This window comes from Hemibagrus wyckioides, linkage group LG03 (genome assembly GCF_019097595.1).
Source record: "Hemibagrus wyckioides isolate EC202008001 linkage group LG03, SWU_Hwy_1.0, whole genome shotgun sequence".
Taxonomy (NCBI): Eukaryota; Metazoa; Chordata; class Actinopteri; order Siluriformes; family Bagridae; genus Hemibagrus; species Hemibagrus wyckioides.
The window spans coordinates 5,449,399-5,475,679 of record NC_080712.1 but is presented as its reverse complement, the minus strand read 5'-3'; the positions used below and the strand labels follow the sequence as shown (position 1 = coordinate 5,475,679).

General features: G+C 40.2%; 1 pseudogene; it reads left to right on the top strand.

The window, feature by feature from the left end:
- Positions 1 to 26,281, top strand: part of LOC131351407 (zinc finger protein 208-like) — a 114,312-nt pseudogene that overhangs the window by 48,051 nt on the left and 39,980 nt on the right.

The window sequence follows — 26,281 nt, the reverse complement described above, 5'->3', positions numbered from 1 at the left end:
CACACTGTGGGAAGAGTTTTAAATGTTTAAATGATTTAAAAAGTCACCAGTGCGTTCACACACGAGAGAAGCCATATCAATGCTCACTCTGTGGGAAGAGTTTCACACATTCAAGTGCTTTAAAAAGTCACCAGCGCATTCATACAGGAGAGAAGCCATATCAATGCTGACACTGTGGGAAGAGTTTTACACATTCAAGTGCTTTAAAAAGTCACCAGCGCATTCATACAGGAGAGAAGCCATATCAATGCTCACACTGTGGGAAGAGTTTTACACATTCAAGTGCTTTAAAAACTCGCCAGCACATTCACACAGATGAGAAGCCGTATTTCTGCTCACACTGTGAAAAGAGTTTTATACAATCAAGCGCTTTAGAAATTCACCAGTGCCTTCACCCAGGACAGAAGCCGTATTACTGTTCATACTGTGGGAAGAGCTTTACCTCTTCAAATGGTTTGAAAAAGCACCAGCTTATTCACAATATATTGCTGATTTGTAAGACTTTCCACTGCCCGATAAGGAGTACATAGTAGACTAAGTGAATTAGTGACTCTGACATGGCAGAATTTTATTGTCTGCCATGTTTACTCTATTTAGTGCTGCATGAATTCATATATTGTCCAGAAAAGTTTTATTTCAGAACAAAGCGAATTTTTATATTTTTTCTTTGATCATTTCTTAGAAAACAACAAAAAACCCTTGTATGTTACAATTTTTAATGTGCAGGTATATATTCAATATTTAGTATATTCAGTCTGTGTAGGTTGGTCCATTACAGACTCCAGTCTAAGCCTTCCTGCTCTGCTTCTGCTACTGCTACATTGGCCAAGTGATGTCACTTCTGTTTCATTGCTAGCTAACTCCACCTTATACAAAAAGACTTGCTTTTTTACTTACTCTGTGCAGCTAAAGCCTAGACTGGGCCATAACAGATTACCATTGTACCATTGTGTGTTCTTCTGGCTGTAAATATGATCAAAATAAAACATACATTATTCACTGTAATGTTTTCTTATAATTATTTAGCTTGATTTTATATTTCTTCTCTATGATTCAAGCACATACCTCCATCTCTGCTAAGTTTGCACACAAAATTTTGGGTGTGTATTCACACTAATTTATTAGTTGGTGGTCTGCAAGTACTCTCTACTGTTAAGTAGCTTTCCTCCTAAAATCATGTTTATAAAATATGAGACAGCTTTGGAATACTGACCAAACAATAAAGCAGAATTATTAATGTGAATCCTATATATTTCGAGTTGTTTATTAAAAATTAATTATGTGGTTCTATAAATAACTATGAATTATTTTACACTAAATTGAGCTCAACACTCAGTACCAGCCACATTACTTATTTTTTATTATGGGCACATTGAGGACTTTTTGATTATTTAATGTCACTATAGACCAAAGAGAAGGATTGTAGCTGAAATCAGTTGGCAGCTGTGATGTGAAGATGTCTGTTTTGTTTTACTCCCATCTTCATTTATGTTCACATATTCAACAGTTAACTTGGTTGGAATGTTTCATGTTCCATCAAATGGTTTTTGACAAATGTTCTACACAACAAAAGAGATGTGATGTCTGAGAGCACCGGTTAAGCATAAATAGGCGTTGAGTAGCCTTGGAAGTAACAGTAACAGTATTAGTTTGGCAAGCCTTGTCAGAAAATATGATGTAGTCTGAATCACTGAACACTTCTCAGTAGTGTTGTTTTCTTGGCAAACTTGGTACTGGAATCAAGGGAGCTTTGTTAAAGCATTTTAATAAATGCTTGGAGTAAGTCAAGCTCAGCGTGGGTCAAAGCTAGTACATGTAACACAAGAAACACACTCATTAGTTATAAATATAAAATAATTAACAAGGAAAATAATGGTTGCTCAGAGACTTACCCATCATGTCTTCTCAAACATGAATTATAATTATTCACAATAAGCTGTAAAAAAAACAACCCTCAGTTAAAATGTTTCACATTAATGATTGATTTTAATGCAAAATAAAAATGTTTAAAGTAGAATATATGGAATACAATTATTATTATTATTATTATTATTATTATTATTATTATTATTATTATTATTATTATTATTATTATTATCATGCATTAGTTTTGTGTGGTCTTTTGAGGTGGAGGTGACCCTGGCCAGAGACTGAGCAGCTCTGTAATATCCCAATAGAGAATTAGTAAGTAAAATTGATATAAAATTGAATGAGAGCTTTTTGCATAATAAAGACTGGACAGTGTCAGATATATGTGTGAGAAAACTCTCTGCAGGGTATGGTTGATCAAAATTAACAGAATTGGGCTTCAGTCCAGTGCAGTCCACACTACAGGAGAGCAGTGATAAACACTGTATACCAAAACATGAGATGAGACAACAGCGCCACCACCATTCAATGAGACAACTAACAAGGATAAGACATTAGCAGCAGTGTAAGTGAGAAATGCCACCACTAACATTTCCCCACTGTGGGATGAATAAAGGTTTATCTTATCTTTACACACAAAGAATGGCCTGGACAACTGAACCACCAACAAAACAGACAGAGGTTGGACATTATGAAGAAAATGTAGGAAGACAAGTTAGAGGTAAACTATACATTGAATTAAGAGAGGATGCTTCAAAGGGACTTGCGTCAGAGAATACATAGAGGAAAAACAGGAAAGAGGAAGACGAACGGAGAAGAAGTGGAAGACAAATGAAGGTACCACAAAGATATAGGGATGTAGATGAATAAAGGGCCAGTATGAATCCAATGTTGTAAAAGGAGGAGCAATGCAATATGTGCCCACAAATGTACTCAGTCTTATTACAACTGACTTTCATTCCTCTTCTCTCCAGCACAAACCTCCACCTCTCCAGGTTTTCCTCCACCTGCTCCCGGCTCTCACTACAGATCACAATGTCATCTGCAAACATCATTGTCCAAGGAGACTCCTGTCTGACCTCCTCTGACAACTGGTCCATCACCATAGCAAAACAGGAAGGGGGTCATCCCTGATGCAGTCCCACCACCACTTTGAACTCCTCTGTCTGACCTACAGCATACCTCACCACTGTCCTGCACCACTCTGACATACTTCTCTGCTACTCCTGCCTTCCTCATACAGTACCACAGCTCTTCTCTTGGCACCCTGTCATATGCTTTCTCCAAGTCTACAAACACACAGCGGCCCCGGGGGAAATGATTCAGTGTCAGGAACAGGCACACTGCACACCTCTGCCTAGCATCCTGCTTGCCAACATCCAGTCACTGGAGAACAAGCTCGGTGACCTCAGGACCAGGGTAAAGTTCCATAGAGACATTCGGGACTGCAATCTCCTCTGCTTCACTGAGACATGGCTGAACCCAGCGGTGCTGGACTACGCCATCCAGCCGGCCGAGTCCTTCTTGGTTCACTGCATGGACAGAACACTGGAATCGGGGAAGTCAAGGGGAGGTGGCATGTGTGATATTGTTCCTCTCATGCTCCTGCACACCCAACCTGGAACTATTGACTATCAAATGTTGTCCTTTTTACCTTCATCGGGAGTTTACATCAGTCATAGTCAGCGCCGTTTATGTATATATATATATATATAAACGGCGCTGACTATGACTGATGTAAACTCCCGATGAAGGTAAAAAGGACGACATTTGATAGTCAATCAAAGTATGTATATATATACACTATATTGCCAAAAGTATTCGTTCACCCATCCAAATAATCAGAATGAGGTGTTCCAATCACTTCCATGGCTACAGGTGTATAAAATCAAGCACCTAGGCATACAGACTGTTTTTACAAACATTTGTGAAAGAATGGGTCGCTCTCAGGAGCTCAGTGAATTCCAGTGTGGAACTGTGATAGGATGCCACCTGTGCAACAAATCCAGTCGTGAAATTTCCTCGCTCCTAAATATTCCACAGTCAACTTTCAGCTGTATTATAAGAACGTGGAAGTGTTTGGGAACGACAGCAACTCAGACACGAAGTGGTAGGCCACGTAAACTGACGGAGCAGGGTCAGCAGATGCTGAGGCGCATAATGCGAAGAGGTCGCCAACTTTCTGCAGAGTCAATCGCTACAGACCTCCAAACTTCATGTGGCCTTCAGATTAGCTCAAGAACAGTGCGCAGAGAGCTTCATGGAATGGGTTTCCATGGCCGAGCAGCTGCATCCAAGCCATACATCACCAAGTGCAATGCAAAGCGTCAGATGCAGTGGTGTAAAGCACGCCGCCACTGGACTCTAGAGCACTATATTGCCACATATAAGATATATATATATATATATATATATATATATATATATTTATATAAAGTACATATATATATATATATATATCACCAATTAACAGTACCTCAGATTACAGCCATTATAAAGGCTATATAGAGCATAAGTAGCAGACATATCTCAATATCAACTGTTCAAAGGACATTATTGTGTATTTCGGCCGCCTTCAGCATTGTTTTACAATGTAGAAAGAAATAAACATGAGTTAAGACCATGGAATTAGAAGATGTGTCCAAACTTTTGACTGGTAGTGTACTCACAAAAAGTTAAGGATATTCGGCTTTCGGGTGAAATTTCAGGATGCACCTAAAATGCACTATAACTTGTACAGGTGAACTTAATTTGACCTTCTCTACACTTTTGAATACACATGTCCAACTGTTCAGTGTTTCAGTACTTGTTGCAGAACTTGCTGTTCTCTAACAAGGTGCTTAACAGCAAAATTCACAACTGGTGTTTGATCCATGAATTGACCAATAAATTTTCTGGGTCAATTAGAATTGGTATTTAAACAGTCCTCTTCATCATGCTGTTCACATTTTGACATGATGAGACCAAGACAACACCTAACGATTGACCAACAGTACCTTGTCATTGCGAGGCTTCAAACAGGATGTTCTCAGAGGGAAGAGGCCACTGAGCTTAGAGTGTCACAGAGTGTCATCAGCAGGTTGTGACAGAGATACAGAGAGACTGGAAGAGTCACAGAAAGGCATAGAAGTGGACGTCCTTTGGCCACATCCCACGTTGATGACTGCTTCATTGTGAACAGTGCCTTGCGGAAATGGATGATGAATGCCACTCAACTCCATGCACATTTAAGGGAGGTGAGAGGCACTTAAGTGTCACATCAGACCATTCGAAACCGTTTACATCAGTGTGGTCTGTGTGCTAGATGACCTGCAAGGGTACCTGACCACACCACCAGGCACAGGCGTCATCATCTTGCATGGGCCAGCTGGACAAGGGACCAGTAGGCCTCAGTGCTGTTCTCTGATGAAAATCGATTCACATTGACCAGAAATGATGGCTGCCAACGATGGAAGACATCAAGGAGAGTGCTATGCATCAGCCACTGCTGTGGTGGTGTTACAATCTGGGAAGGTGTGTCTACTCAATACTAAATAATAACGCGTTAACTTGCCCAGCCCTAATATATATATATATATATATATATATATATATATATATATATATATATATATATATATATATATATATATATATATATATATATTATAGGAATTATGTGTATGCCAGGCTAAAGAGATATGTCTTTAATCTACTTTTAAACTGGGAGACTTTGTCTGAACCCCAAACACTGTCAGGAAGGCCATTCCAAAGTTTAGGAGCTAAATACGAAAACGCTCTACCCCCTTTTGTAGACATTAATATTCTGGGAACAACCAGAAGTCCAGAGTTTTGAGATCTTAAGGAGCATGGTGGATTGTATCATGTCAGAAGACTGATTAGATAACTTTCCTTAACTCCAAACTTGCCCATCACCTCCTCAGCACCTGTGTTCCCCTCACCAACATGTCCATTAAAATCTGCTCTTATCACCACTCTCTCCCCCGTGTGAATAGTCTCTATCACCTCATGTAATTCACTCCAGAATCTCTCTTTCTCCTCCAATTCACAACCTTCCTGTGGGGCATAACCACTAACAACATTCAACATCACCCCGTCAATCTCTAACTTCAGACTCTTCACCCTGTCTGACACTCTCTTCACCTCTAGGATATTCCTCACAATCTCCTCCTTCAGGACCACACCTACCCCATTTCTCTTACTATCCAACCATAATAAAACAGCTTGAATCCTATTCCTATACTACGAGCCTTGCTACCCTTTCACCTGGTCTCCTGTACACAAAGAATATCCACCTTCCTTCTCTCTATCATATCAGCCAGCTCTCTACCTTTCCCTGTCATAGTACCAACATTCAGAGTTCCTATTCTCAGTCCTATACTCTTACCTTTCCTCTTCTCTATCTGTCTATGCACTCTACCTCTACTTCTTCTACCAACAGTAGCCCAATTTGCACTGGCGCCCTGTAGGTCAACTGCGCAGATGGCAGTCATTGTTAACCCGGGCCTCGACCAATCCGGTATGAAATTCAGAGAACTGATGATTCGCATGAATAAATTTGACAATGTTTTATGCCGGATGTCCTTCCTGATGCAACCCTCTCTATTTATTCAGGCATGGGACTGGCACAGAAGTCACTGGACTGTGACCCCCATGGCTAGATTATCATGTAGACCAATACAGAAAGATAAAGAGATAAGCAAAAGAAGCATAAGAAGCATTATTGATGAAACTGTATTAAACTTGGGGATTAATCCACAATCAATAATCCACAAGAAAGGTTCCAAGGCCCCTTAATGAGCATACAAAAGTTGAGGTGGAAGACAATAATGGATGTCTACAACACCAGAAATAAGACAAGGACAAGAATTAGTGTCAGGGAATTCCATGGGACCCCAAATTCCTGAATCACCTCAGGCATCTATGAACATTTAATACCCACATCAACCCTTATGCTGGGGCTGTGGGGAAAACAGACACATGTTGTTAAATGTTGTCTTTCTTGGGAATGGTAGGCTGTAGTAGGCAAGGGATATGCAACATTTCTTTGAAAGTAGCCCCTTTTTGTGCATTGATTTAAGCAGTAAATCAGAAGAAGGCGTCTTTGGTGTGAACAGCAGAGGCAAAAATGGCTTTTGAAATGTTGAAGAAGGACCTTTCCAATTGTATTTGTCAGAAAAACAGGGGTTTGCTAAAGCTGTTTTAACTCAGTAACAGTTAACTCCGTCAATCCATCAGATGACCAGATGTTGGTCAAAGATGAAAATTCTACTCATCAGAGAAGAACAAGATGAAAAAGAATATAACTTTAATTCATTCCTTTAATGTCTTTTGCAAACCTCAACCTGACTTTTCTTTGCTTTTCATTGCTGAAGGGCATTTTACTAGCTTTCCATGACTGTTTTTAACCGTTCTTGCCATGCACTTCAACCCCAGCTGTGATTTGCCATTCTTTTTGTAGGTCACTGGATGTCATCCTTCATCCATCAGTACTTCATTAAGCAATATCAGGAGTGCCTGTGCTGGAATTTTACAGACAATGGAATGGAATGGCTGCCATAGAGATGCTGATTTAAGAAAAATTTGGAGTGTTTTTTTCCAGTGTTGCATTGTTGAGTTCCTCACACACACACAGTGACATTACTGGAATATTCAAAAAAAAAAACAAACGAACAAAAAAGATAATTTCAACTAGCTTTCATGTGTCTTGGCATGCTCCCCACCAATCTTTTTTACATTGCTGTTGAATGAATTTATGCCACTTGTAGTGCAAAAATTCAAGTAGCTCAACTTTGTTTGATGGCTTGTGACCATAAATAAAAATATGTAATAAATAAATAAATAAATAAATAAATAAATAAATAAATAAATAAATAAATAAATAAATAAATTCAATTGTTGATTGAATTTTCATTCATTTATTAATAATGTACATAAAGAATTATACATTACTGTGACTTTGCAACTGACAATTCATTTATTTTTTTGTATGCTTATTAACTATCTATAACAATAAATGAAAAAATATTGTATAGCTGAGTGCATACACTGAATAAAATGGTCTATCTTTGAAACTTTAACTATATTTGGCCTGATTTCATGTTATACGTTTATTTAATACGTTTTTTCCCCCAGTGAAACTGGAATGTGTTGCTGGGGAAATTTTAAGAAAAATACTACACTGCTAGGCACGGGCAAGAGTAAAAAGGTATACAATTTATTTGTGCTGTTGCACAACAGGACAGAGCGCTCTCCATGCAATTTGAAAAAGGCATGGCCCCGATCATTTTCAACAGTGAGTATTTATAATCAGGATTAAACCACAGGACAGGATTAAGGAAAGGAAAACATTGTCAATCATTGGCTACATCACAATGCCTGATCATCGCCTGATCCAGATAGCCCTTAGTCTCAACCTTGAGTCCTGCCATCTGGTCTCCAACACAGTTCTGTTCCTATAATATTTTGTTTAGTCACAACCAACTTCTAGGTCATGCATGCAAAGGGTCAGAACCTCTCACACAATATCTCTATGTAAAATTTTCAATCGCAGTGTGCTTAGAACAAAATTTAGTTTACTTCATTTATACCTACCTTAAGATGATGGTATGTCATTTATTTGACAAATGGACTAAAATGGTGCTAATGTGACATTTAAACTTTTCGAAGCTAATACAGATTGTAGTGGGAAGTTACACCAATATTTTGATCATTAATGGTACTACTACTCAAACTATATTTTAACAAATGATGAATGCATTTGCACATTGGCCTTTGCTTGTGAGTGCATGCAGCAAATTATGCTCTATTTTATTTGGTCTTGTGTATACAAATATGTGTTGTGTATTAGGCTTACTAGTTTGTCCTTTTGTAATCCTGCTCTGTATCATAAAATATGAAACAGCAGCGTAGCAGAATTTCAGTGTGAATATTATACAGCTAGAATTACATGTTAGATTCCTAATATTTTGCTCTCCATACCCTGATATGGGAACATTCTATCCAGCTACTTTGCATATTTTTAAATGACCTGATGCTTCTAGATGTTCACCTGCCACAACCCAGACTCAGGTGATGAGGTGGTAATAGTTGGTTAATGGCTGTGAAATGGCCTGTTGCTGAACTGTGTCTTGGTCCTCAGGTGTACTTAAAGGAGACACTTTAGTTGAGGTCCTCACACAGAAGACTGCTGTGAAATTACAGGGATTTAAAAAAGATCATTTCAACTGGGTAAGTTTTTTTTCTTTATATATATATATATATATATATATATATATATATATATATATATATATATATATATATATATATATATATATAAATGTATATATATATATATGTATATATATGTATGTATTTAGATACTAAATACTCAGTACATTACTGTGACATAGCATTGACAATTATGTGTTTATTTGTTAAAACATTAAGATATTCTCATGAATTAAATGGTCTGTCTTCAAATTATAACTATATATGCCTGATCCCATGTAATACATTTAAAATAAAATAACTGTTTAATGATGGTATAATTTCAAAGAAATTTTGTGTATGTTACGTAAAAGCATGATGTTACTTTTAAGGATTAATTTGGCAACAGTAGTCTTAATTCTGGAGGTAGATGGGTGATATTTTTAGCTTGGCAGAATATATTCAGTTATTGGATGGTACTGTTATTAGAAAACATAATTATATATTTCATAGTATGGCTAAAAGAAACCTTTCGAGCCACTAAATAGCCAGAAACCATTGTACACATAAATAACCAGACATAACCTTGAAACTCTCACACTTCCATAACTCTTGTAGAGGGCTCTATTGATGAAGGAGCTGTATGTTTACCTGCTAGCACTGCTAGCATGCTGCTTCTGTATAGCAACTCATCTCTTCAGCATAAGTTTTTGTCTTGTTAATTACTTGCCTCTTTTCATTTTCTGTTTCTGTTACTGATGAATAAAGCACATGATACTTGTTTAGCACCTAATAATTTAAGATTGATGTTTACTGTTCTCTTACAGAGTGAAACGTCATCATCAGTTTGTCTTCACATTATAAATCACCACAGAGGGATTTGTGCAGAATGGGCAAGGGTTCAATTCACTATTGCTCACAGTGTGGGAAGAGTTTTGCCAAGCCAAGTATTCTTAAAAAACACATGCGCATTCACACAGGAGAAAAACCATATTGCTGTTCACAATGTGGAAAGAGTTTTACAAAACAAAGAACCTTAAACACACACCAGTACATTCACACAAGAGACAAACCGTATCAGTGCTCAGAATGTGGGAAGAGTTTTGTTTGCAGTCGGTATCTGAAACAACATGAGCGCATTCACAGTGGAGAGATGCCTCATTGCTGCTCACACTGTGGAAAGGGTTTTAGAAACCCAGAGGAATTAAAAGTGCACGAGCGCATTCATACAGGAGTGAAGCCATATCATTGCTCACACTGCTACAAACAATTTAGAAGTTTAACTGCTATAACATTTCACCAACGTATTCACACAGGAGAGAAGCCACATCAGTGCTCACACTGTGGGAAGAGTTTTACACAGCCAACTGGTTTAAAAGTTCACCAGCGCATTCACACAGGAGAGAAGCCATATGACTGCTCACAATGCGGGAAGAGTTTTACACAGCTAAGTACTTTAAAAACTCACCAGTACATTCACACAGGAGAGAAGCCATATCAGTGCTCAAACTGTGGAAAGAGTTTTACACATTCAAATGCTTTAAAAACTCACCAGCGCATTCACACAGGAGAGAAGCCATATGACTGCTCACACTGTGGGAAGAGTTTTACACGTTCAAGTTATTTGAAAACACACAAGCTTATTCACACAGGAGTGAAGCCATATGACTGCTCACGCTGTGGGAAGAGTTTTACATGTTTAAATAATTTGAAATCTCACCAGCGCATTCACACAGGAGTGAAGCCATATTATTGCTCACAATGTGGGAAGAGTTTTTCGTGTTCAAGTGGTTTGAAAAGGCACCAGCTTATTCATAATAGATAGAAATGTATTGCTGATCACAATGTGGGAAGCATTGTACAGATTTAATTAAGTACATTTAAAAAGAACAAAAAGTTTTAAAAGGCATTAGAAGATTTATAGTAAAGAGAAGCCATACACACAGTATATATACATTTTTATTATTGATGTGCTGAATCTGCAATGATGATTGTAAAGACATTCCACGGCCTGATGAGGAGTAGGAAGACAAAGTAGACTTACAAGATTTACTGGCAAGATTTAGTGACTCTCTATTTTATTGTTTGCCATGTTTACTGTATACTGTTTTAAGTAATGCATCCATTTACTTATCCAGAAAGGTTTTACTTAAATTTTAACTGCTACTAGACTCTTATTCACCACATACTGAACAACCTTTTTAAAACAAACTTAAGCCTGTTATCTTACAATCCGTGATGTGCGGGTATGTATTGTGTTTTTTCTATACTTGTGTGTTCAGTCTGTGCAGTATGATCCATTCCAGACTCCAGTCTCAGCCTTCCTGCTCTGATTCCATTACTGCTCCATTTGCCAAGTGATACCACTTCTGTATCATCGCTGGTTATCTCTTAGAGCACAATATACTCATTCCACTCCACCTTATATACAAAAACCCTTGTCTTTACTTACTCTTTGCAACCAAAGCCTAGACTGGGTCATTTTACCACTGTAAAAGTTATTTCTTCTGGCTGTAAATATCATTCAAATAAACTCTCCTACTTTACATTATTCATTGTAATGTTTTCTTTTGATTATTTGCTTGATTGTATATTTCTTCTCTGTAATTGAAGCAGATTCCTGTATTTACACTAGTTTTTAGTTGTGTGTGTTAAAAGCACAATACAAATAAAATGTTATTGAAAATTTAAATGAATATAGGTTACAGGGATATAAACAGTGATTAAGCTTCATCAATGGTGTAGACTCATTATTTATCCATTTACTGTAATGTTTTCCTATCATTATTTAGCTTGGTCTTAGAATTGTGATAAAACATCATATGGATTCAAACTCCTTTGTATTTTCAGGAAGGATTGTCACACTTGGTTATATTTCACTGTGCAAGTAGTGACTACATTTTGTCCCTCTTTATTTTCACTAAACATTATAGTGTGATTCTATTACAGTATTATCATTCTTGTGTTTGTCTGCATTCTGTCTTTAAAAGAAAAAGGGCAATATCCTATGATCCCTATGCTCTATATCATATGTCTTTATATAATCTTGATCCTTGTAATAAAATAAAATTTAAAAAAATTATTGTGATGATGATGATAATGACTATTATATAATAATAATAACAATAATAATAATTATTATTATAATAGGACATGACATAGGGGACATAGGTTCAATATATTAAAAATCAACAACAGCAATAATAATAATAATAATAATAATAATAATAATAATAACGTGGACACGTGGTTCCTTCTGCCTCCACTCTCCAGTTGCCATCACGTGCTGAGCTGAGTATTCTTCTCCTTCATCTCACTACCCGTATTCCATTTTGCTCAATAAACATACCCCACTCAGGGTTTAAACTCTCCCTGTTTGTTCCTGTCTGGTAATTTGTGACCGAAGACCAGGCCGACGAACAGCATGAAACCAACGGCTGCTGACCAAATCCAACAGCTGGCCAGTGCGTTGCAGCGAGTGCTGCCCGCACTCCAGGAAACGACCGCATCTCGGCCCACAGCCGCAGCACAACCCACCGCGGCTACTCACGCACCTCCTGTCCTGGAAACTGTGTGTCCTGCCAGTCCCATGGTCAACACTTCTCCCTGCTCTGGTTCGGCAGAAGATTGCAGTGGCTTCCTGCTTCAATGCTCACTCGCACTGGAAATGCAACCTCACCGTTATCCGATGGAGAAGGCTAAGATCGCATTCATCATCTCCATTCTCACAGGTAGAGCGCTCCATCAGGCCAATTCCCTCTGGCAGCAGAACGGCCCAGTTCTCCAATCCCTGGACACATTCACCGCTCACTTCCGGGAAGTTTTCGGTGAACCGCTCGGAGAGACCGCGGGTGAGCAACCTTACCATCTAAAGCAAGGTAAAAGCTCCATTCACGATTACACCATACAATTCCGAACTCTAGCTGCTGCCAGTGAGTGGAACGAGCGCTCTCTGCTAACCACCTACAGACAAGGGCTAGAACCTAATTTACGTTTGCAGCTGGCAACAGTGGATGATTCAATCGGACTTGAACTATTCATACAGAATAGTTGAGTTTCTGAATGTAGGAAGCGCTGTATGGAAGGCCAATGGGCTCAACACTCCCCAAACCTCCACTGCAGGCCAGAGAATTCCCCCTCTCCAGAACCAGACTCGGAGCCCATGCAGGTGGATCACTCAAGGTTATCTCACTCCGAGGGACAATGCCATCTGACCCAGGGCCTCTGCCTGTACTGCGGCCAATCGGGACATGCGTGCATCCAGCACGCCCCATGTTGAGTACAATTTCATATCCTGTGAATCATTTGAAACCACTCACTACTTTTGTAGAAATAACTACTGGCACTCACTCTGTTTCAGCTCAGGCACTCCTTGACTCTGGGTCAGCCGGAAACTTCATCTCTGCCGACCTCTGCCGCCAGATGAACCTCAAGAGAAACATGAACCCCGTCCACTACCGGATCCATTCCATCACCGGTAGCCCTCTAGGACAGGGGAAAATATGTCACTTCGTGGGGCCCATCAGCATGAAGGTCGGCACCCTCCACTCAGAAATGATCCACTTCCTGGTTCTAGAGAGATCCACCTCAGAGATCATACTTGGACGTCCCTGGCTCATCAAACACACCCCTACTATCTCTTGAACCACCGGAGAGGTTCTGAAGTGGGGAGAGGGGTGCTTCCATGGATGCTTCCCCAATCTGCCCATCCAGCTTCCCAGCTCTCCTGCTTTACCTCTCCAGTCCACCTCCATAGAGAGTCCCCATCTGGAACAACGCCCCTCCATTCCTCCTCAATATTCCGACTTCCAGGATGTGTTCTGTCCATGCCAGGCATCCAAACTACTGCCTCATCGACCATGGGACTGTGCCATCAATCTCCTTCCTGATGCCCCAGTGCCCAAAGGTAAGATCTACTCTCTGTCCCTACTGGAACATCAAGCCATGGAGGAGTATATTCAGGAAGCACTGAAGCAGGGTTACATCCATCCATCCAAGTCCCCAGCGGCCTCTAGTTTCTTCTTTGTGGCCAAGAAGGATGGAGGCCTCCACCCCTGCACTGACTACCGTGCTCTTAACCAGGTCACTGTAAAATATCGGTATCCCCTTCCACTCATCGCAGCCGCCCTGGAAGAAATTAGAAGCGCCCAGATCTTCTCCAAGCTGGACCTCCGCAGTGCCTACAATCTGATCCAGATCTGGGAAGGAGGTGAGTGGAAGACAGTGTTTGTGACTCCTACTGGCCACTACGAATATCTCGTAATGCCGTATGGCCTGGTTAATGCGCCATCAGTCTTCCAAGGATACATGAATGAGCTGTTCCGTGAGTACCTCCACCGATTCGTCCTAGTCTACATAGATGACATTCTAGTGTACTCATGGAATGAAGCTGAGCACATTCATCATGTTAGAACCGTCCTCCAGAAACTCCGGCAACACCACCTCCTCCTGAAGGCCAAAAAGTGCTCCTTCCATCTCCAATCCACCAGTTTCTTAGGCTAATTAATCAACCCCACCGGCATCAAGATGGAATAGGGCAAGATGGAAGCCATCACCTCCTAGCTGGTTCCCAATATTGTGAAGGACCTACAAAGGTTCCTCGGCTTCGCCAATTTCTACAGGAGATTCATCCAAGGTTATAGTTCCATCGTTGCCCCCCCTGACGAATCTCCTTAGAAATGGACCCAAAACCCTCCAATGGGTTCCAGAAGCCAATAAGTAGCCCAGCACGACTTCACCCATGTGCCTTCTCCAAGAAGCTCTCCTCCTGTGAACAAAACTATGATGTAGGGAACAGAGTTACTGGCCATTAAGTTAGCCCTGTGGGAGAGGAGACACTGGCTGGAGGGAGCACGTCACCCTTTCACAGTCATCACTGACCACAGGAACCTCCAATACCTTCTTGATGCTAAAAGGCTCAACCCACGTCAAGCTGGGTGGGCCGTTCTTCACCTGGTTTGACTTCAAAGTCACTTACCGCCAAGGGTCCAAAAATGTTAAGGCGGACACTCTTCCCCATCTATATTCTCCATATGCTCCCTCCAAACAACCAGAACCCATAGTACCCCCCAACATACTGGTATGCCCCATTCAGTGGGGATTAGAGGACGACATAACATCAGCCAGTGTCTCTGAGCTGACTCCCCCAGAATGTCCTTCTGACCTCACTTATGTCCCTTCGTCCCTTTGTCAACGCCTTATCCAGTTGGCTCACTACTCCCTGGGCACTGGGCATCCAGGCATCAATCAGACTCTCTCGCTTCTTCAGGAAAGGTACTGGTGGCCTGGCCTATCGTCGGACGTCAGAAGGTACGTCAGGGGCTGCCAGGAGTGTGCCATGGCCAAAACCCCTAGGCATCTCCCATCAGGCAAACTGGTCCTATTACCTACTCCTCAACACCCCTGGTCACACCTAGGCATGAACTTTGTCACAGATTTACCTGCCTCAGATGGTCACACCTGCATCCTGGTGGCAGTAGACCGGTTCTCTAAGGCTTGCCGCCTCATCCCTCTGAAAGGTCTCTCCACAGCCTTGGAGACAGCAGAAAATCTGTTCCAGCACATCTTCTGAAGGAGGGCCTTCTTCCACCACCTAGGTGTGAAAGTTAGCCTGACCTCTGGATATCACCCCCAGTCCAACAGCCACACAGAACGCAAGATACAAGAGGTCAGTAGATACTTGAGTACCTTCTGCCACCACCAGCATACTCTGTTACCAACCACCACTGTTCCCCTGGTCAGAGGAGCCTTCCACAGTGCCCTCTGTCCAACACTGGTTCCAGGAAAGTGAGAGAGTCTGGAATTCAGACCATCAGAGATTGCAGCAGGCCATAAGATGCCACAAGTGGCTAGCGGATGCACGCAGGAGTAACACGCCCCAATACCAACCGGGACAGAAGGTGTGGCTCTCCACCAGGGACATCCGTCTGTGTCTGCCCTGCAAAAAGCTCAGCCCCAGATTCATCAGCCCATTCCTCATCACCAAACTGATCAAACCAGTGACCATAGAACTTCTGCTTCCCTCGCACTATAAGATTCACCCCATATTTCATGTGTCACTACTTAAACGTTTTGTTCCACCAGTCTCTCCTTCTCCCTCCACAGAGTCTGGTGCTGCCACTGATTCCCCTCTCCCTATGGTGGTCAAGGACTCCTCTGTGTACATGGTCCAGGAGATCCTGAGATCCAGGCATCATGGTGGCCGTCTCGAATACCTCATTGACTGGGAGGGGTATGGGCCGGAGGAAAGGTCATAGGTTCCCCGAGGCGACATCTTGGATCCCAGCCTCCTCATGGACTTCCACACACGTCACCCAGAATGCCCCGCTCCACGTAGCAGAGGCCGTCCACTGCGGCGCCAAGGGTTTCGGTCCTCAGGAGTGGATTTTGTTGGGGGGGGGTGTTCTGTCACAGGCACGCCAGACTCCACTCCTCACCAACGCACTTACTCGCCCAAGTTTTAATTAAGCACACCTGCACCTTGTTCCCAGAGCATGCTCACTCCCCTATTTAAACCTCACGTTACCACTATTCTTTGTCTGATCTAACACGTTGACGCCGACTCGCTACCCCTCGCTCTAAGCATACTCCTAAAGTTTCACCCTCTCGTTATTTCCACAGTCATTCTCGGCATTTCAGTTCTCCAGCTCCATTTACCTCCTTCCCCAGAGTGGTCTTCTCCTGTTTCCTTCTGCCTCCACTCTCCGGTTGCTGTTGTGTGCTGAGCTGAGTATTCCTCTCCATCTCACTACCCGTATTCTGTTTTGCTCAATAAACATACCCCACTCAGGGTTTAAACTCTCCCTGTTTGTTCCTGTCTGTTCATTTGTGACATAAACAAAGTCATATAATTATGTTTCACTATATATGAATACTATCCGGAACTTTTCTGTTCATTAATTCATTATGCAATAGTGTGATCATTTTACGTGTGTGACCCAAACAGGAAAAAATGTCTTTTATATCTGTCTTTGTGAAAGTTTTATCATACTAGCCTGAGAAAGTAAAAGCAAGAAAATTTGGATCTTGATTAAACCTTTGATTGAAAATGTACGGAAGAAATATCACCAATTCAAATCACAATACTTTACCTTCTTTACCTTTACCTATCAAATCACAATACTTTACCTATCATTCAGGCATTCACCTGAATGATCCAGGCCTTACCTGTACAGTTAGGTCACTTTGTTCATTTGCAAAAAAACAACTACAAACCCTAGTCTGTGTATATCAATCAAAAATAATTTAATTAATTAGATTATAAGATAATCAGCTAGTGCTATTTCCCACGCTTCAGTTTATACCCACAACCTTGGCATACGAATTTAAATCTTTCTGGAGGCAAGTTCTTAAGGTGAAAATTTGTACTTTGAAAAGAATTTTCCTATAAGAAATTATGTAAATGCAGATAATCCATTCCAACCACACAAAAATATTACCAATATTACCAAACAAGATGTTGCATTGCTTGCCACACTCCAGGCATCCATGAAATAGATGCCCTTTTATGGTATTGCGAACATGCTGCACTTTGTCAGATTACCTACCCGAGCCGATAAATTGGCATACAGCTCTCGAAAAAAATAATTCAATTCAATTCAATTCAGTTTTATTTGTATAGCACTTTTAACAAAGAGCGTTGTCTCAAAGCAGCTTTACATGAGAAACGACATAAGAAAACAACAAACATATAAACAGACAAACAGACAGACAGTCCTAGATGTTATCCCAAGTGAGCAAGCCTGAGGTGACTGAGGCAACTGTGGCAAGGAAAAACTCCCTTAGATGGTATGAGGAAGAAACCTAGAGAGGAACCAGACTCAAAAGGGAAACCCATCCTCATTTGGGGACAATTGTGTGATGCAGTTACAGCATGTATATAGTGTTATGTAAATCAATAAGGAGGTTGTTGTCCATGGTGCTGCTTGAATATCCCAATCCTCACAAGCAGAACCCGGCTGGAGCTGGTCCATCTCCAGATGCCACTGGAGCCGGCACAGTCTCTGTATGCCTCGGGATGGGTAGAAGAAGGGAAACAATGGAACAGCATTAGCGTAGCTGCTGTTCATAATATTAGCAGTACTAGATGAATGTGCATTTAATCAGATGTACTGGAGTACAAGGTTATGGGAAGTGTTAGATGTATGCCAGGCTGAAGAGATAAGTCTTTAGTCTACATTTAAACTGGGAGACTGTGTCTGAACCCCGAACACTGTCAGGAAGACTATTCCAAAGTTTTGGAGCTAAATACGAAAACGCTCTACCCCCTTTTGTGGACTTTGATATTCTGGGAACTACTAGAAGTCCGGAATTTTGCTTGTTTATTGAAGATGCAGGATAACCACCTAGTAATGCATTACAGTAGTCCAGTCTGGAGGTCATGAATGCATGAACTAGTTTTTCTGCATCAGATACAGATAAAATGTTCCTAAGCTTGGCAATATTTCTAAAATGGAAGAAGGCTGTTTTTGTGATATTGGAAATATGATTTCAAAGGATAAGTTGCTGTCTAATATTACACCCAGGTCTTTCACTGTTGAACTAGTTGTAAGAGTGCATCCTTCTAGATACAAGCTGAATTGCGAGAGCTTCTGTGTACTGGTTTTTGGGCCAATAAGTAATATCTCTGTCTTCTCAGAATTTCATAATAGGAAATTATCGGTGATCCAATCTCTAATATCTTTGACACACTCAGTTAGTCTAGACAAATTAGATATTTCATCTGGTTTTGATGAAATATATAACTGGGTATCATCGGCATAACAATCGAAACTAATCCCATACCTTCTAATGATGTCACCCAATGGAAGCATGTATACAGAGAAAAGCAGAGGTCCTAAAACTGACCCTTGTGGGACCCCAAATTTCACTGGCACTACACTGGACAGTTCTCCATTTAAATCTACAAAGTGGTATCGATCAGACAGGTAGGATCTAAACCATTTTAATGCCTGTCCCTGCATACCTATGTGATTTTGTAAGCGATCTATGAGGATATTATGATCTATAGTGTTGAATGCAGCACTAAGATCAAGCAGGACTCAAATCGAGATGCAGCCTTGGTCCGAAGCTAAAGGCAAGTCATTTGTGATTTTAACTAGTGCAGTTTCTGTACTATGATGGTACATAAATTCTGACTGAAATTCTTCAAGGTTGGAATCTGGTTGGAATTGGATCTAGCAAACACATTGTTGGTTTAGCCGTGGTGATAAGTTTAAATAGCTCTTCCTGCCCTATGCTGGTAAAGCATTGTAGCTTTAAGTGTGGAGCTATAGGCTGGTCTGGATCACCGGATGCCATCAATGGTTGAACATCCAATATTTTGTTCCTGATACTATCAATTTTTTTAGTGAAGAAATTCATAAAGTCCTCACTACTAAACTGTGCTGAAATACTCTCTCCAGAAATCTGATGCTTTGTTAGTCTAGCCACTGTACTAAATAAGAATCTGGGATTGTTCTGGTTTATTTCAACCAGATTGCTCAGATGCTCAGCCCTAGCAGCTTTTAGAGCCTGTCTATAGTTGGCCAGACTGTCTTTATACGCAATTCTAAAAACTTCTAAATTGTTTTTTCTCCACTTTCGCTCGAGGTTACAGGTTGCTCTCTTGAGGGTGTGAGTATGACTATTGTACCATGGTGCAGGTGTTTTATCTCTGACCTTTTGTAGTCGGATGGGGGCAACAGTGTCTAGTGTGCTGGTAAAAATATTGCCTATGCTGTTGGTTACTTCATCAAGTGCATATGCATTTCAGGGTCTAGTAAGAAGTTGAGAAAGATCTGGCAGATTGTTTGTAAATCTGTCTTTAGTGGTCGGAGTTATACTTTTACCAAGTTTATAATGTGGAGAGACGTGTCTAATATGTTCTACAGGTAGAGTGTACACTAAGAGGTGATGGTCTGTGATGTCATCACTTTGAGGTAGAATGGTTATATCGGAAACATCAGTCCCATGTGATATAACTAAGTCTAGAGCATGATTAAAATGATGAGTTGGTCTATTAATGTTTTGTTTAACCCCAAAGGACTTTAGTAAATCTATAAATGCGAGTCCTAACGCATCGTTAGCATCATCTACATGAATGTTAAAGTCTCCTACAATTAACACTTTGTCAAAACTGATCAAAAGATCTGAGAGTAAATGTGAAAACTCATTAAGAAAAATCACTAGGGCCCTGGGGGTCTATACATGGTGGCCAGAGCAAGATAGAGTTGCAACATTAAGGACAAGCACTTCAAATGAGTTAAACCTGGATCCTGTTTTCTGAGTAACGGTAAGAGAATTATTATAGATCATTGCAACACCACCAACACGACCTGTCTGACGGGGCTCATGCTTATAGGAATATCCTGACGGAGTAGACTCATTTAGGCCAATGTATTCATTTGGTCTAAGCCAGGTTTTAGACAAGACAGAGTGTGTCGAAACTATAATCTGAGATCATTTCATTAATAATAAGTGCTTTCTGTGCAAGGGATCTAATGTTCAGAAGCCCAAACTTAAGAAATTGTTTTTCTTTACCTATTTGGTCTTTTTCAGGATTAATTGTGATAAGATTATTTCGAGAGTTATTAACGAATTTATCTTTTAATCTCACTTATCAGGGAACAGACACAGTTTCTATAGGATGAGCTATGTCTGAACTTGTATTAGTCTGGTGAATTGAACAGTAGCTATTATAGATATAATCTGAGGAATGACTTACCAGTCAGATGGTGCGCAGTGTCCTGGATATGTTGTCCGAGAGGACTGCTGCTCCAGCTCTGCTTGGGTGCAGGCCATTGTAACGGTAGAGCCTAGGATGCTCCCAGAAAACATCCCAATTATCAAACAAATGGTATATTCTGTTCTTGACACCAAGACTGTAACCATTCATTAAATGCGAAAAGTCTACTGAACCTTTCGATTCCTCGCTGGAACGTGGGAAGTGGTCCTGACATGATGATCCTCATTGGGGGTGATGTGGTGCGAACCTTCTCCACCAGGTTCTTGAAGTCCTTCTTCAGGATCTCTGTGTGCCTCAACCTGATGTCGTTCATGCCAGCATGGAGGACCACAGCTCTGATGTTCTTGGTGAGGATCGCGGGTACCTGTGCAACGACATCAACAACACGAGCACCAGGAAAACAATGAGTGCGCACCTTACCTTTAGCCGCGGTAGCACGGACGTGCCGGACGATGGAGTCTCCGATGATCACCACGTCGCGCGCCGTCTCGCGAAGGGGAGTGAAGCGGTTGCGGGTCGAGACGGGTGGTGGCGGAGGGGGAGAGGTCCTCGGCCGGGGCAAGGCGTGTGTCTTCCGCTGCTGCTGCATCCAGGCTCCGTGGTACCCCGGTGCCAGAGTGAACGAAACCTGGGCGGGCTGCCTCCTAGCTGTGCTGGGCCTGGGCAGAGAAACACGCAGTGTTGAGGTTGTGGGAGTGACCGTATCACGCCGCGGATTTACCTGGGACAGGTGAGCGTCAGCCCGGGATGATTCCAGCGTGGCTCTCCGCTGTCGCAGCTGGGCTAGCTTCACCTGAAGGTCGCGGATCTGCTTCTCCACGGCCAGCTCCACATCCACTGAGTGCAGCTTGAAGGAATCCTCACGTACACTCAAAGGCAAACCCACAACCACCATAGTGTTAAAATGAACTAGAATAACAGAGATAATTGGTGAAAATGTAAAATCTAAACAGACACAAGATAGCCAGGCTAGTGGATTAGCGTGCTAATAGCAGGGCTAATGGGTTAGCATGCTAGTGGGCTAACCAGCTGTAAGCGGGTGTTCAGGAAAACAAATAAAACTAGTGATATAAAAAGCATTTGGGATCAGAATGTTATGTGGCACTATCAGCTAGTGAAGATGTTATAAAAAGTTATGATCTAAGATAGAAAACTAGGCAAAACTTAGCCGAAATTGTAGGTCAGCTTGACGGAGCTCAGAAAAACACAAGTAGTGTTTGCCACAAGTAGTAATAGTGAATGAATGATTATAGCTGCAGTAGTGTTAAGAAACCACTGCAAAATTATCACTTTCTCTGGTTTTACTAGTTATGTGGTATGTGTTTGAGTAAAATAAGCATTCTATATTCTTATTCTATGAACTTCTAACATTTCTCCATGTTCCCCATAACATTTCAAAATAAACATATTGTCATTTAGAACAATTACTTACATAAAATAATAAATAGATGCAGTGTTTTCTTTTAAACTATTACTATATTTTGCCTGATTTCATGTTAAACGTTTATTTAATTTAAGTTTTTTCCCCCAGTGAAACTGGGATGTACTGCTGTGGAAATTTTAAGAAAAATACTACACTGCTAGGCACGGGCAAGAGTAAAAAGGTACACAATTTATTTGTGCTGTTGTAGAACAGGACACAGCGCACTCCATGCAATTTGAAAAAGGAATGGCCCCGATCATTTTCAAAAGTGAGTATTTATAATCAGATTTAAACACAACAGGATTAAGGAAAGGAAAACATTGTCAATCAGTGGCTACATCACGATGCCTGATCATCACCTGATCCAGATAGACCTTACTCTCAACCTTGAGTCCTGCCATCTTGTCTCCAACACCGTTCTGTCCCTATAATATTTTGTTTAATCACAACCAACTTCTAGGTCAAGCATGCAAAGGGTCAGAACCTCTCACACAATTTCTCTATGTAAAATTTTCCATCACAGTAGTTTTAGAACAAAATTTAGTTCACTTTATTTATACCTTAAGACAATGGTATGGCATTTATTTGACAAATGGACCAAAATGGTGCTAATGTGACATTTAAACTTAATTTTCAAAGCTTACTCAGATTGTACTGGGAAGTTACACCAATATTTTGATCACATATGGTACTGGTACCCAAACTATATTTTAACAAACGATGAATGCATTTGCACATTGGTCTTTGCTTGTGAATGCATGCAGCAATGCCAAAGTTTACTCTGTTTTATTCAGTCTTGTGTATACAAATATGTGTTGTGTATTAGGCTTACTAGTTTGTCCTTTTATAATCCTGATCTGTATCATAAAATTAAAACAGCAACGTAGCAGAATTTCAGTGTGAATATTATACAGCTAGAATTACATGTTAGATTCCTAATATTTTGCTCTCGATACCCTCATATGGGAACATGATGGTTGACCTGATGGTTCTAGATGTTCACCTGCCACACCCCAGACTCAGGTGATGAGGTGGTAATAGTTGGTTAATGGCTGTGAAATGGCCTGTTGCTGAACTGTGTCTTTGTCTTCAGGTGTACTTAAAGGAGACACTCTGCCATTTTAGTTGAGGTCCTCATACAGAAGACTGCTGTGAAATTACAGGGATTTAAAAAAAATCATTTCAACTGGGTAAGTTTTTTTCTTTAAATGTATATATATATATGTGTGTGTATTTGAATTTAAATAAATACTCAGTACATTACTGTGACATTGCGTTCGACAATTATTTCTTTATTTGATAAAAAATGGATGAAAATATGTGCATAACTAATTTACTGTATATAAACCTTAATATATTCTCATGAATTAAATGGTCTGACTTCAAATTATAATTACATATGCCTGATCCCATGTAATACATTTAAAATAATGTAATGTTTAATGATGGAATAATTTCAATGAAATTTTGTGTTTTAGATTCCATATATAAATTTTAAGTATGATGTTACTTTTAAGTATTAATTTGGTAACAGTAGTCTTAATGCTGGCAGTAGATGGGTGATATTTTTAGCTTGGCAGAATATATTCAGTTATTGGATGGTACTGTTTTTAAAAAACATAACTATATATTGCATAGTATTGCTAAAAGAAACCTTTCGAGCCACTAAATGGCCAGAAACCATTAAATAACCAGACATAACCTTGAAACTCTCACACTTCCATAACTCTTGTAGGGGGCTCTATTGTTGAAGGAGCTGTATGTTTACCTACTAGCACTGCTAGCATGCTGCTTCTGTATAGCAACTCATCTCTTCAGCATAAGTTTTTGTCTTGTTAATTACTTGCCTCTTTTCATTTTCTGTTTCTGTTACTGAAGAATAAAGCACATGATACTTGTTTAGCACCTAATAATCTAATACTGATCTTTACTGTTCTCTTACAGAGTGAAACGTCATCATCTGTTTGTCTTCACATCACAACACAGAGGGATTTGTGCAGAATGGGCAAGGGTTCAATTCACTATTGCTCACAGTGTGGGAAGGGTTTTGCCAAGCCAAGTATTCTCAAACAACACATGTGCATTCACACAGGAGAGAAACCATATTGCTGTTCACAATGTGGAAAGAGTTTTACACAACAAAGTCACTTAAACACACACCAGTACGTTCACACAAGAGACAAGCCGTATCAGTGCCCAGAATGTGGGAAGAGTTTTGTTTGCAGTCAGTATCTGAAAGAACATGAGCGCATTCACAGTGGAGAGATGCCTCATTGCTGCTCACACTGTGGAAAAAATTTTAGAAACCCAGAGGAATTAAAAGTGCACGAGCGCATTCATACAGGAGTGAAGCCATATCATTGCTCACACTGCTACAAACAATTTAGAAGTTTAAGTGCTTTAACCTGTCATCAACACATTCACACAGAAGAGAAGCCACATCAATGCTCACACTGTGGAAAGAGTTTTAGAAGTTCAAGTAATTTAAAATATCACCAACGTATTCACACAGGAGAGAAGCCATATCCCTGCACACTCTGTGGAAAGAGTTTTATATATGGAAATGCTTTAAAAAATCACCAACGCATTCACACAGGAGACAAGCCATATCACTGTTCAAACTGTGGGAAGAATTTTGCACGTTTAGGTGCTTTAAAAGTTCACCAGCGCATTCACACAGGAGAGAAGCCATATCAGTGCTCACACTGTGGGAAGAGTTTTACACATTCAAGTGATTTAAAAACTCACCAGCGCATTCACACAGGAGAGAAGCCCTTTTACTGTTCATACTGTGAGAAGAGTTTTGCACGTTCATGTCATCTGAAAATGCACCAGCTTATTCACACAGGAGTGAAGCCATATTACTGCTTACACTGTGGGAAGAGTTTTACACAACCAAGTGCTTTAAAAACTCACCAGCGCATTCATACAGGAGAGAAGCCCTATTACTGTTCATACTGTGGGAAGAGTTTTGCACGTTCATGTAATTTGAAAACGCACCAGCGCATTCACACAGGAGTGAAGCCATATTACTGCTTACACTGTGGGAAGAGTTTTACACATCCAAGTGCTTTAAAAACTCACCAGCGCATTCACACAGGAGAGAAGCCATATGACTGCTCACACTGTGGGAAGAGTTTTACATGTTCGAGTACTATGAAAAAGCACCAGCTTATTCACAATAGGGAGAAATGTATTGCTGATCACAATGTGGGAAGCATTGTACAGATTTAATTAATTACATTTGAAAAGAACAAAGAAAGTTTTAAAAGGCATTAGAAGATTTATAGTAAAGAGAATCCATACTTTATACACACAGTATATATACATTTTTATTATTGATGAGGAGTAGGAAGACAAAGCAGACTTACAAGATTTACTGAATTAGTGACTCTCTATTTTATTATTTGCCATGTTTACTGAATACTGTTTTAAGTAATGCATGCATTTACTTATCCAGAAAAGTTTTACTTAAATTTTAACTGCTACTAGACTCTTATTCACCACATACTGAAAAACCTTTTTAAAACAAACTTAAGCCTGTTATCTTACAATCCGTGATGTGCGGGTATGTATTGTGTTTTTTCTATACTTGTGTTCAATCTGTGCAGTATGATCTATTCCAGACTCCAGTCTCAGCCTTCCTGCTCTGATTCCATTACTGCTCCATTTGCCGAGTGATACCACTTCTGTATCATCGCTGGTTATCTCTTAGAGCACAATATACTCATTCCACTCCACCTTATATACAAAAACCCTTGTCTTTACTTACTCTTTGCAACCAAAGCCTAGACTGGGTCATAACATTCTACCACTGTAAAAGTTATTTCTTCTGGCTGTAAATATCATTCAAATAAACTCTCCTACTTTACATTATTCATTGTAATGTTTTTTTTTTAATTATTTGCTTGATTGTATATTTCTTCTCTATAATTGAAGCAGACTCCAGTATTTACACTAGTTTTTTAGTTGTTCTACAAGCACTGTTTTATGGTGACTTCCTTTACTTCTATTCAATTCAATTAAATTCCATTCAATTTATTTTGTATAGCCCCTTTTACAATGTACATTGT